General features: G+C 33.3%; 1 long non-coding RNA gene across 3 annotated transcripts; it reads right to left on the bottom strand.

Annotated features, from left to right (window-relative positions):
• Positions 1-1,301: 1,301 nt before the first annotated feature.
• LOC107464595 (uncharacterized) lies at positions 1,302-3,925 on the bottom strand. 3 transcript variants are annotated; one of them, XR_008002537.1, is made up of 3 exons: positions 3,703-3,925; positions 3,550-3,603; positions 1,302-1,593 (listed from the first exon to the last, which is right to left on the bottom strand). It is a non-coding gene; the product is annotated as an uncharacterized LOC107464595 (long non-coding RNA). The 3 variants fall into 3 exon arrangements; XR_002367096.2 differs by lacking the exon at positions 1,302-1,593 and adding an exon at positions 3,389-3,461; XR_002367095.2 differs by lacking the exons at positions 3,550-3,603; positions 3,703-3,925 and adding an exon at positions 3,284-3,377.
• Positions 3,926-10,401: the final 6,476 nt, after the last annotated feature.

Genomic DNA, 10,401 nt, shown 5'->3' with positions numbered 1-10,401 from the left:
TGATTGTTCTGAGGGACAAAGCCACCACGCTTGAACTGTCTGCCTCTGGGTGCAAAGTTCCTCCCTGTGGTCCTCTGGAATGGCGTCCTCAGACTCCCTTTTTCTGCCGCAGCTCTTCTGACACAATCCTCCGCCACCCTGCTCCTATTCACCAGCTCAGAAAACACCCGAATCTGCATAGGCGCTACAAAGCTCTGAATGTCACTCCTAAGGCCTCCTTCATACTTTATACATTTTCACTCAGCAAAGTCCTCAGGAGCTCCCTGACAGATGCATGAGAAGCGACACAATTCCTCAAATTTACTGGTATATTCAGTGATAGTCATCTGTCCCTGTTTAAGCTGAAGCAGTTCAAGTTTTCTGGCATTTCTAACTGAAGTGGGGAAATATTTTTTATAGAATTCATCTCAGAACAACTCCCAAGATATCACAATCCCATCAGGTTGCAGAATGCGCCTCATGCCCTGCCACCAGTGCTGAGCTTCACCATGCAACCAGTAGGTCCCAAACTCAACCCACTGCTCATCCGGAACCTGTTGAGCCTGTAATGCTCACTCAATGGCCTGTATCCAATTATCAGCATCGGTCAGATTCGAGGTCCCTCTGAAATTTGGAGGGTGAACCTTCAGGAAGGAATGCAGTGACATTGGACCATTCTCGTCATTGTTACCATTGTTTCCATTATTAATTTGGTTTCCCAGGGCTTCAGCTGTTGCTTGCATTGCTGCTGCCATATTGCCTAATGCAGCCATGAAGTCTATAGGGTTAGGAGTATTTCCTGATGCATCAAGCATAGCATTGCCTATTCGGCCTCTACCTGGCCCGCATCTGTGTCCGCGAGTAGACATCTGATCTCTATATACACCAAACAGATGATATTAAGTTGATCAGTCTCAATATCTCAAGTTCAGTGCTTTAAGTCCCAAATGCATGCTCATGAACGTTTATGCCACATATATCAATTAGATATCCTAATAGCACATAAACACATACACAGAGAATGCACAAAAGCACAATCAGTCCGTCCTCAGGCTCTATAGGAACGAACTGCTCTGATACCATAATGTAACACCCTACTACACAGTGTTTTACGCTTAAGTCATAGAACAGAGGTCGTGTGGTATTACAGACCTCTAATAGTAAGGATATACATATAATACTGAAAGAAATAATATACTAGGAGCTTTGAAACAAAGCGGGTAAACAAAAATTGCAAAATAAAAAGCGCAACGCTCAAGGAATAGGATTACTTGCGTGCTAAGAAACCTAATAGGAACATGATAAAACAATAAACGAAGGGATAAAGAAAAGCCAAGGAACAGCATAACTAGCCTCTGACTCAGCCTGCGAAGCTAAGGCTGGCCGGAGGATACATATATACATATAAACATACATAAGTGTCCCCAAAATATACCAAAATACCAAAGTAAACTCCTATCTCTCCCTCAACCTCTAAGAAGAGTAGCATACATAAGTTACTTGGAGAGTAAGCTACACACATATACATATATACAAATAGAAACCAAAATACACCCAAGGACTACTTCGCTTTCCAGAATCCAGACGCCTAGCGAGGAGCCTCTCGACCTGCATCTGAAAAACAACAATACAATATGGAATGAGAACCGGAGGTTCTCAGCATGGTAAAAGTGCCACACGTATAAGAAATACGGTCCTGAGAATGCCATAGGCAATCCTGGAACTCTGTTATTCAATTATCCAACTTAAGTACTAAACAGAAGCCATAAACAGGGGTAGGTATTCTAAATCTGTCTAACTTACTCAAGTTCAAACTTAACCTAACAACAAACCATTTCCTCCGTTTCCTCCATCCTTTCATCATTCAGAATGCAACAGAAACAAGCAACCAAACAACCTCACGCACAAGTAATGATCAAATAGTACAAATAGCAAGTATAACAAATAGAAGGTAATATATATCAATTAGGCATACCCAGGAAATGCATAGCAATCAATACAAACAAATGCATATGATGCATGCCTGTCCTACGGCTGATGGGGCCCATCTGTCGGTTATTCAGCCAATCCGACAAGTCCGAAAACCTTAGACTGTCCCCCATCGCGCATCCCCAAGAGTCTATGCATAGAGTTCACATTCAATCATCATATAATCACTCAATGGGGGCTATCTATACCCGGAAATTTATACGTGCCCGGTCACCCTTACGACGTAGGGTCAACAGAGTATCGAGATTCAACCTGGAACACGTGGTGGCGAGCCACGGTTCTTACTCAGGAAAACTCGTATCTCAGATATCATTATTCATAAGCCATGGCAATTATCATCAATACATCATCAAGTATCAAACTTTAACATTAAACTTCATTAACATCCTTATTTTCTTCATAAAAGCCACTATTTACAACTTTCTTCACCTTCAAGTTATTTTGTTTTCCTAGCTTCTTTTATCTACTGGACCTAGAATCATAGTTTAAGCCTTAAAGGGAAGAAAATAGAGGTTTAGAAATGGAAAATTGGTTTAAAAATAGTCAAAACCGGTTTGGTCACCTTGAACTCAGATTTAAACACTAAACTTGCAACGTCCATAACTTTCTCCACAAATTTCCATTTTCCACAAAGTTGATATCAATCAAAAGGTTTTAAAACCATCTATTATTTGCAACAAATCACAACTCAAACAAGAATTTGTGGAATAAATTATGGACCTTCAAAGTTCACCCAAAATCATTTTTACAAAAGCACTTTCAAAACCTCATTTTCACCACATTCACAATTCCTTACCTATAACACATACATTTGCTAACACCTCCATTTCTACCTCATCAACAGCCATTTCAAGCTATTTTTAACCAATCCAATAAGCCATAATCTTAGATTGCGTTTAGCATAAATCATATGTGAATATATATGAACAACACTTCACAATTACCATTCCACTTATGCAATATCAACCTTTCACACACAATATTCCATCAACATATTACCAATCCATTAATGCCATCATCAACTCTCATACATGCATTAAACCATCAATTCACATAACAACTTTTCAAGAACAAACATCAACCATAATCATCAATCTATACCAACACCAACACAATCCATCATAAGCAAGTCCAAGGGCATAAAATTAATAACCTCAAGGCCTCCTATTCCCAATATATGTTCACCAAAAATTATACTAACAACAATACCAAGCTACTCATTAAATGCCATTAACAATTCAGCTTATCCTATGGTTCTTCTAACCTAAGTTTTCACAACACCGTAAATATTAAACGTGCGAAACTTAAACCATACCTTGGCCGATCACTTAGTTCACCCAAGGCAGCCTCACAACTCAAAATTACAGCCCCTCCAAACTCAATCAAATAGCCCCAAACTAAGCTTGATCCCTCCAAATTCAAACAAATAGCCCCAAACTAAGCTTGATCACCAACAAGCCTCCAACAAGCATCAACATTCACATACACACTACCTAAACCACAATTAACACATCCAAACATAACAACTCAATACCCAAATGCCTAAATTCAGAAATTTTATTAGGGTTTGAGATCTCTTACCTTTACCCACTGATCCTTGGGCAATACCCACAAGAAATCAAGTCTAGTGGACCCCTAAAACATAAAAATCATAAAGGAATTGAGTTTCTCAAACCTTAAACCCAAAATTCATATACCAGCAGAAATGGAGTTAGGAAAAAGTGATTCACTTACTATTTTGTTTGGATATAATTGAAGAGCTCGACGAGCCCGACACGTGGCCGCAAACGGTGCGACGATCGGAGCCTGGATGAGGAAGTTATGGTAGTTGGAAGGAATGGTGAGGGTTTGTGAATTTCCTCTCCCTCCCTTGCTGTAATGGCGTCGCAGCAGCTTGTGAGGAAGAAAAGAGCTGCGGCCTCATTTAAGTGTTTGGGTCCGGTTGGACCCACGGGTCCGGTTTGGGCCCCGGTTCAACCGGTTTGGCCCTTCCGGTCCGTTTTTGGACCAAATTTTCGAAATTGGTATCAAAATTTTCGTTTCGACGAGCTCTATCCTATTTTGATATTAGTTTTGTATTTTTAGCTTTCCTAATTAAAATTCAATTTATTAACTAATAATTTACCGATTTTAGCGGGGTTTACAAAATGCAAAACCACTAAGTCACATATACCGCTAGCACGAAGTTATTTCTGTACTAACCTCGTCGTTGATGACCCCGGCTATATGAGCAACTCCGTCCGAGCCATATAACCGTGCCGGATCGTCCGCCATCAGCAGAGTATTCCGTTCAGGTCTTCGTCGGAGAGAATCTGGGTCATTTTCTCTGGGATTTGGTGGGGTAGGGAAAAGGAGGAATGGTTTGAATAAGGCTGATTCGAACTCCTTATATAGCCGAATCTTGAGTAATTCGAACCAGGTAGGTTCGAATTACTAATGAAGCCACGAGAAGGGTAATTCGAACCAGGTTGGTTCGAATTACATGGTTAGCTATCGTAGGTGTAATTCGAACTACCCTTGTTCGAATTATGTGCAATTTGAGTTCGAACCACATTGGTTCGAATTACGTTCAACATTTTCTCATCCTAATTCGGACTACACTGGTTCGATTTATTAAGGAATGTAGTTCGAACCAAGCTGGTTCGAATTACATTAAAATAGGCCTTAGCTCATTGCTGAAACGATTTTGCTTTTGGCTTATTTACGTAATTCGAAACTTGCCTTGGCTTATTAGGGTTTTTTGCCCTATAATATAAGTATATTTCAATTTCAATTTTAATATTTTAATTTTAATTTTAATACAATTAAAGAATGTCATATTGCACATTTTGATTGTCAAATTAGTAATTAGTCATTGATATTGATAATGATATATAAAATAGATAGAGTGGTTGAAGGAATGAAAGAAATAGAGAAAGCTAAGGAAGAGAGAGGAGGGGAGAACTCTTTAATTTTAGAGGGAAAGATTTGATTTCAATTATAATGAGGAAGTGACATGTGGCACATCATTGATATTGATAATGATATATAAAATAGATAGAGTGGTTGAATGAATGAAAGAAATAGAGAAAGCTAAGAAAGAGGGAGGATGGGAGAACTCTTTAATTTTAGAGGGAAAGATTTGATTTCAATTGTAATGAGGAAGTGACATGTGGCATATTTTGGTTGTAAAATTAGTAAGGAGAATGGAAGAATTCTTTAATTTTGGAGGAAAAGACTTAATTTCAATTACAATGAGAGAGTGACATGCGATACATTTTGGTTGTAAAATTAGAAAGGAAGAGAGGAAAATTCTTTAATTTTGGGAAAAAAATTTGATTTTAATTGCAATGAAAAAATGACATATGACACATTTTAGTTGTAAAATCAGCGATATATAATAAATTATTAATATATTCAAATTAAATCCGTAACAAAATATATAGCAGATCAGTGTGTTGAATACAAATATATTAATTGTTATCACTTAAAGTTAGAAGAAACTAGTATATTTATAAAAATCAAGAAATACCAAACATAATATTACCAAATTTCAAGAGTGTTCATTGTAATTTATTCAAAGAGGTAAATATTAAATTGGTACTCAAACGATTTTAGCGCTGATAAAATAGTATCTGATTTTTATTATTAACAAAATAATTCCTAAAAAAATTTTTAAATTTGACAAAATTATCCAACTAACCATCAAAGAATGATGTTACAGTGAACAAAAAATGCTGATGGGGCCGTTAGAAGAGAGCTCTAATAATGATAGAGAACTCTGGCGACATTTCCGTTCTTCTTCGTGTTCGTTGCTTCTACTTCTTTAATACACCGCTGTGTGTCCTTTCGCCATGGCAACTGAAGAAAAAGACTGCCATGGCATACCGCTACACCTTGCCACGTTTTTCGTGTTTGCCGCTTCTTTTTCAACATGCAGTTGCGTCCCTTTCGCATTCTCTTCCATTATGAAAGTACCTCGTCACGTTCTTGTGTTTGCCGCTTCTTCTTCTTCAACATATTGTTGCGTCTTTTCCGTGCCCTCCGCCATGGCAGCACCTCGCCGCTGCAGCACCTTGCCGCTACATTTCCTTCCGCCATAGCAAAGAAGAAGAAGAGTCGAAAACGTTGTCGAAGTTCTCTGACATCATCGAAGTTTTCCTATGACAGCTACATCAGCGTTTTTCGTTCACTGTGACGTCATCTTTTTATAGATGTGTGATTTTGTCAAGTTTTAAAATGTTTTAGATATTATTTTGTCAATAACAAAAATTAAGTACCATTTTATTAGCGTCAAAATCTTTTGAATACTGATTTGGTATTTATCTCTTTAACCAATAAGACATGAATGTGATATACATTCAACTTTTGTGTAGTAGGAACAAGGAACTAGGAAGTCAAAACTAGCTTCTAAGTTTGGTGTTTATTTATGCTACAGTCCGTATAAATTATTATTGATCCTCAATATGGTTTAGAACTGGTGGGGTTTGTCATGTGAGCGAGCTAGAATAAAAATCTTCCATGGAGATGTATTTCTAGTTTATATACTACTCTTCCAATCTTGGCAAAACAAGAAGAATCTTGATTACAGAAGAGAAACAAAAATTGAGGGTTTAAAAATTGCAGCTATAAATTGTCCATGGAGCAACAGTATTTTCATATGGGTCTGACAAGCCAGCTAAGCATAGTTGGGTTTAAAAATTGCAACAATATATAGCTCTAGTTTAGTTTATTGAGCAACATCTTATAAAGTTAATTTGCAAGAGGTTTCCACATGATTATATACTCAAAATATAGAAGCAGTTTGAAAGTGGTGAAAGATGACAAAACGGAAATGATTAGCCATGATCAAGAAAGCTAAATATAAGTACCAAAAATGGTATCTCTAAATTAAAATTAGTTATTAAAATTAATAATTATATATTTATATATAAATACATATATTATTTAACTTATTTTTAATATATATTTTATATTAGTGACAAATTTTAATATATACAAAATATAATTGATAAATACCAACTAACTGTGTTTGTTTCTTATTTTTTAAAGGTAGTTGTACACTAGATTTTTTTTTCCCGGGCTAAAATAAGTTGAAAACTAACTCTTTCTCACTTTTTATTTGGAATTCTAGTAACTTTATATAGAATTTGTATAACAATTGAATAATACTATAAATTTAAATATTTTTGTTAACTGCTAATAAGTTATAACTCAAATTGTATAATTTTCTTATATTTATCTAAGAGATTGCGGATTCGAGTCTCTTTATTTTCGGTAAAAAAAAAAGTATTTTTGTTAACTAAGTTTAACTAAGTTGATTTAACATCAACAAAAATCAGTTATAAATAGCATTATTCTAAGTCTTATTATTTAATTTGGTTAGATTTAGTTTATAAAAAGACTTAAATAGTTAGATGTATAACATTATTTATAACTATTATGTTATATGTACACAAAAAAATCAACTATTAATTAGTTACTATATATAGAAATACATATTTTATGTCTTATAAAAAATTTATTATATTATTATAAATAAGTTTGATTATTCATCTTTTGTAAGTTTCATTATTCTACAATAATAGATCTGAACTTCATTAAGAGTTTGTTGTTGGCCAATAAATTGTTGCATGCACAAAATAAGATTCGAATCTCCAATATTTATTTAAATAGATGAAACACTTACATAATAATTAATTTGGTGATTAATTTTAATTTTAATTTTACATGAAACACTTTTGTTTTTTAAAATATATAAAAAATTGATTCTTTTATTTGAAAAATTTGTTCTTTTGTCTATAAAAAAACAGGTCTATAAATAAAAGGGTGAATTGACTAAACTAATTAAGTTGGTTAAACTTGTATCCCCCAAGGAAAAGGTGTTTACACCTCTTGATGGGTATATTGGCAAAGATGTGAACATGTGGATTTAGAAGGCGATTAGTTCAAATACACATGTGTTATCACATGAATCCTCCATAGTTTAATGACTTGAAGATTTCATTATAGTCATCATGTAATCAGCATTAGTCAATTATGCTCCACATGATCCCTGATCCAACTTGGTAAAAGAGCTTTGAATTCAAGGAATAAGTACCGTCCCTAAATCCTTCCCTTCAAATAAATTAACAATAATTTTTGAAAGAAAATAAAAAATAGTTAAAATAACTTAAATTTATCTTATTTAATATTTATTAATTATTATTATAATTTATAAATATTAAATAAAATAAATTTAAACTATTTATTTTACCTTCCTAACATTATCAATAAATTAAATTTTTTTGAAATTGACAATATCAAATACTTCTTAATTTATAGAATTAAATCAAATTTTTCTTAATAATTCAAATAAAATTATACTTAATAATATATCACGCATCAACTGTTGATAACATATAACAAATTAAGGGATATTGACTTACTATCAAACTTATTAAGTATAGTTTATTCAATTTACGTAATATCTTCTTTCATATGATTTTTTTTCGATTTTATTTAAAGAAGAAAAGTATTAGAAACCAGCAAGATTTGTAATTTGTAGTCATTATTAATATTTTTAAGAGATTATATTTTACGACATTAACTAAGAAAAAAATTAAAAGAATTGATTGTCAGTTGCATATATGCAAAAAATTACACTCTCAATATAATAAACATAATTAGAATCGTTGTCAAAAATCACGATAGTTGTATTTTTATTCAAAACCTAATAATAACAAGAACATGAATTTCAGCCGAAATGTTATTTTTTTTCTATTTCCTCGTGTAATTTTTTTTAAGTTTTTATGTAGATTTTATTGGAATCGCATTTTCTAACATAATTTCTGTTTAGTTTCCTTTTTCGTGAGCTTTATGCTCCATTGTCTATAAAAAAAATAATGGCAATTATCACATCCTGCGTTTGTTTTAAAGAATAAGACATGACAAAATACTAAGAATAGGATAAGACATTGATAGACAGAAACACAAAATTTTGTGTTTTTATATTCTGTTTGATGATAAACTAGAATAAATTATGAAAATTCAATTTATTCTTATTTTTCTTTTCATTCAAAAAATTTGAGATGAGAAATATAACAATAAAAATATAATTATAAAAAATTAACAAGAATAATGAAAGAAAAAATAAAAAATAAGTTGTGTCTCTTGTTAGTGTCTCCTTGTCCTTCCTTCCTATTAGGATGAACACAAAATACACTAATTCAGTGTCTCTAGACACATTGTTTCTATCCATGTCTCTTCTGCCAAACACGATTTTATATCTTATGTCCGTATCTTAGTGTCCTATCTCTGTAAACAAACGCAGCCTAAAATCCTGGTAGTATTTTCCAATAGTATTATTAACTGAAAACTAGAAACTAACATCTTCCAATTAAGTAATCCCTGCATCCAGAGTGGTTATTAATATCAGAACTCAAAAACCTTGTTGCATAAGCAGCTAATTTGTCTTTTTATTCCCCATAGGACATTGCATTCATGTATTATATAGAAAAAAGCATGGTGAACCACGTGGAGAAGGTACACTCATGCCTTTTCATATATCTATATATATAAACCTGATCCATCTTCAAAATTATTAGTACCTAGCATCTTTACCAATTTGTTATTGAAAAACATTCTCAAATTTCTCATGAAGATCATCATCAAGTGGAGAGTTCTAGCTTCTATTTTGATCTTCATTATTATTGTTCACCTTCTTTTGTTCTCCTCTATTTCTTATTGTTCCGGACATGAACAATCACAAACCTCTCCAACTCTGTCAAGGAAGTTATTGCTATCTTCATCACTTGATTCTGTTTCCAACAAAGTCAAAGGTAAACTAATTATTAGTGGTGGAAGCAAGAATAAACAGACCAAGAAAGCTGTGGATCAAGGTTTGAGGAAAGCACCATCAAGTGTCCCAAATCCTACACAGAACAAATAGGATTTGACATTTCTTTTCAAGATCTCCATCGTCTTAGCTTCTTCCATTTGTTTTTATCTGTCACGGTAACATTTTGGTATATCATGATTCATGTATCTGGATACAAAGAATTAATTTTCAGATACATTGTATTATGAATATACCAAATGTTGGGAGTGACAAATAAAAAAAATGTGAAAAATTATTGGTTAATTCATGTGATTTCGTATCCTTTTAATGATTTGCAAGATTTTTTTGAATATTTTTGTTGGAAATGTTTCAAGACAGTTGAGTTTAATTGTAGTGAAGTTGAAAGGTGTAGGGGAATTAGTGATTTAGTATGCAGGGAGTAAGTGTACATAAAGTACTAAACTTTATTTGTAGTTCAGAAATTTTGCTATGCAAATTATTTTGCTTCTCTACGCGCTATAAATAATTTTAGATTTTATACAATATCAGAGTCTAAATTTCTGTTCATATCATTCTTCTGCTCATAAAACCAAGTAACCATATTGTTTTAATTTCCCTTTTTATATATTTATAAT

The sequence above is a fragment of the Arachis duranensis genome, chromosome 9 (genome assembly GCF_000817695.3).
Source record: "Arachis duranensis cultivar V14167 chromosome 9, aradu.V14167.gnm2.J7QH, whole genome shotgun sequence".
Classification (NCBI taxonomy): Eukaryota; Viridiplantae; Streptophyta; class Magnoliopsida; order Fabales; family Fabaceae; genus Arachis; species Arachis duranensis.
This window is presented reverse-complemented; position numbering and strand designations above follow the sequence as displayed.